This window comes from Triticum urartu, chromosome 6 (genome assembly GCF_003073215.2).
Source record: "Triticum urartu cultivar G1812 chromosome 6, Tu2.1, whole genome shotgun sequence".
Taxonomy (NCBI): domain Eukaryota; kingdom Viridiplantae; phylum Streptophyta; class Magnoliopsida; order Poales; family Poaceae; genus Triticum; species Triticum urartu.
In genome coordinates, this window is record NC_053027.1 from 219,254,629 (window position 1) to 219,258,281 (window position 3,653).

At 45.0% G+C, this 3,653-nt stretch overlaps 1 pseudogene; it reads right to left on the reverse strand.

Moving 5' to 3' along the window:
• LOC125516711 overlaps positions 1–2,908 on the reverse strand; it is a 39,620-nt pseudogene extending 36,712 nt beyond the window's left edge.
• Between the last annotated feature and the right edge of the window lie 745 nt (positions 2,909–3,653).

A 3,653-nucleotide genomic window follows, 5' to 3' on the forward strand; every position in this document is an offset into this window, starting at 1 on the left:
GTACATATTCATTAGTCATTCCACATGGTATGGCATGTATAGATTCATCAGCCATTAGAGTAGATAATAACATCACTGGCAACAATTAATGTGGTTTGGATCAAGTCTCAAGCATAATACAATACCAGTTTATACTCCTCTTTTAGAGGTACAGATTATAGCTAATGGGAGTTGATGTCCAGGAGTATTTGCAAATGGTACAACATCATGGAGTAGGATAACATGTTTAGCAGTACAGGTTATATAGTAAGCAAGCAAGCAATTTGGCAAGCTATGTTGCAAGATAATTGTTGTGTCGCTAACAATCACCATGTAAGAATTCTTTGTTGTACTAATACATGCACATCAAGTGAGAGTGGTGTTCTATTCTTACCACAACGGCACAAGTGAGACGATGCCTGATTCACCCTGCTTCTCCACAAGACTCGACCAGGAGCACGCATCCTCGAAGGAACCAACAACACTGCTTGCTCCTTTGGCTCAGCTCCTTGCTACAGAGGACGGCCGAGACTTGGATGCGGAGTCCCTGGGGGCTGGACGTCACCTACTCCCTCTTATTGTAAGTTGTAATCAGGCGTAGGCTCCCTGGGCGATTCATGAAAGGGAAGTTCTCAAACTTGACAATCTCGTTGTCCGACAAGTCAATCGTGTCAAACTGGTCCTGTTATCAAAAAAGGAACAAAGACAGTTATAAACACAACTAGAGAAGGACCTGGAGCAACTACAAAGAATTCAAAACGAGATTAAAAGAACCCTATGATTTCAATTTCAAATCAAGATAAATAGTTTAATATTAAGCCATCTGTAATACAAAAATTGCCAAGATGTGTGTCACTGATGGTAGAGCCAGTACAAGGAAGTAGTCTAGTAACACAATAACAAGCCAACATCAAACTGTTATGCCCTGGACAACTACATAGAAGAAAGCAAAAGTAACCAGAACAGTAGAGGTGTGGTGATCAAGTATATAAACACTCCTAGCAGCTAATTATATAAGGGCACTACTCATAATGAAGAGCAAAGTATTTTTATAGGGAGGAAAGGCTCCCAGCTTCACCACCCCACGATATGCATTCAAACAAGAATTTATTAGTGAAGAATAAAAAGAGAGGCTCCCCTGCTTTTTGCTGGAACTGCAGTAGCCTAGTAGTTTGAACTGTAGCTAGTGGTTGACAACTTTAGCAGAACAATTGAGAAATGACTCTTTAACACAATATCACAACTACTCCAAGGTGAGAACTATGAACATGCCATTTATCTTTCAAATGTCAAAGATCGTCACTGCAATCATCACATACACAATCAGGTACACAATATTGAGAGTGTTGTTTTTTAGACTGCACGGTTAACAACAACAATAATAACAACTGTACCGAATGTTTAGGTACACAAGCATGTATAGGAATCGAATCCAAGCGAGCGAATCTGCTTGGAAATATAGTTGTTCAGAATTCTAGTTTCAAGTCTGAAATAAAAATTCATGCTAGAAATAGCATCAAAGTGTATCAAATGAAAGGTGTTGTCCTGCCATACACATAACTGAAGCTTTCCCTAACCAAATATTTATTTTTAGCCATGAGAAAACATCTCAAGCATGCGAGTCAGCTACTTCTACATCGGACAGTATAAGCATCTCAAGCCTGCCATATGCGGGTACCACCAAACTACGTCTGAAGCTAATTAGCTAGCAAGTACAACTCCAAATAGTTTAGTCGATGGCCAGGATCTGCCATCCCGGCAAGCAACCGATGGCCAGGATCAAACATTAGAAATGAACCGATGCCTAGGGAGAAGACACGTGCCGCTTGCCACCACAGATCTCTCACAGGTCACTACGAAGCTGAAGTGGATCTTGGTTGTCGATTTTCGCACCAGAGAATTAGTTCAGACGCATATTTTACTCCTAGTTGCAGCCTATCCAGATCCCTTCTGTCAGCAAAAAATACACAGACAAGAGATTAGTAAGCTAAACTGAGAAAGATTAAACAAAGCAAATGATATTGGCATGCATGATTGATTAGTCTGGAAGTGTGTTCTCTGCATTTTCTTAGGGTGGCCATGTGATGGAGCATGCAGACAGCCACACTGGGCTACTGCATGTTGCATGTTGGGGTTATATACTGACATGACATACTGTAGTGTGGTGTCAGAGATTGACTGGGCTTTTTTATTGCTATGCTTCTGCACCTCTTGTCTCACTAATTAGATGATGTGAAGGACACATGGAATGGGATTACATTGCTAGATACCATGCACGATGTGCAGCTAGATAGAGGAAACGACGTGAAACAAAATGAACCTAATATTTGCATTATACCAAGTAGTCAGGCGTGTGGTGCATCTCTGCGTGACTGCGTCCGCTCATCGCGTCCTCCAACGAGCCGGTGCAGCTGGCGACGTCAGGGAGGGCTGCCACCACCGACGACCCCGAGGATCTGGATTAATCCAATGAAGAAGCAAAAAACAACCGGCGAGATATTAATCAATCCCCCGAAACACCGTCAACATTCAGCATGCAACACAAGTCAGTACATCAAAGAGCAACACGCCAGTTCGACCCAACAACTCACCAGATGCGTCGGCGGGGGTGAACTTGGTGTGGACGACGCCAACGTTTCCGTGAGGGTGGGAGACCTTGCCCCAGATGCAGTGGTAGTTGGTGTCATTGCTTGGACTTGGCCTTGTAGACGTAGGCCATCATCTTGCCACCGTACCAGGCCACGTCCTCCCCGGTGTTCATTTGGATCTGCTTGGATCTGCGTGCCCAACCAAGACCACGGATTCAGATACCCATGCGAGGGAGAAGGAGCAGAGCCACGCCGGCGGAGGTAGCTGCTCACCTCTTGTATCTGAGGATGGTGCCACAGACATAGAGCCTCACGCGCTGGCTGGTAGGTCCCTTCACCATCTTGCTGCTGCGGCGCCGCCGGGGAGGGGAGTTGAGGTTCACCGTCTTCCTGACAACTGCCGCCGCCTTCGTCCCCACCGACGAGGCGGACATGGCCTCGCCATCTTGGACGGCCTCGCTGCTCCCATCCTCCATCGATGGCGTTGGCGTAGGCGAGAGGGAGCGGGCGGCATGCTCGATTTGCTGTGGAGTAGGCGTCGGTAGAGAGAATGAGAGAGGATCAAGTGGGAGGAGGCTAGGGTTTCCGGAGGGGATCGAGAAAGAGAATGAGGGGATCGAGTGGGAGGAGGCTAGGGTTTCTGGAGGAAGTGTCTATTTTATTCCAGACACGCGCGCTCCCCACCATCATGTCGACATCTGACGGCAGGCTGTGCTCGAGCCGCTGTCCAACAGGCCTAAGGCCCAGGCAGGACTGGGTTGGACAATTTTCGGCCCAGTTGAGCAGAATAATTAGGACAGAGAAAAACATGAACTCCCTCTATTCATGTGGAGAATCTACCAAATATTAGTTGCAAAATTGGACTCCAAATTTTTTAAAATATGTGCAGAAGGGTGCATCTTAAAATAGCAAACAATGTTGCCTAAGGAAGTTTTCATTTTCTTTGGATAAAAATTTTCATTTTCCATTTTTCAAGTTCCCAAAATGAGTTTTTTTACTTGTTGCAAAATTGCACCACACCATTTTAGAAAATATTAGGCCATATTTAATGTACAATTGACCAAATGTTTGTGTGCTAAAAGTTTC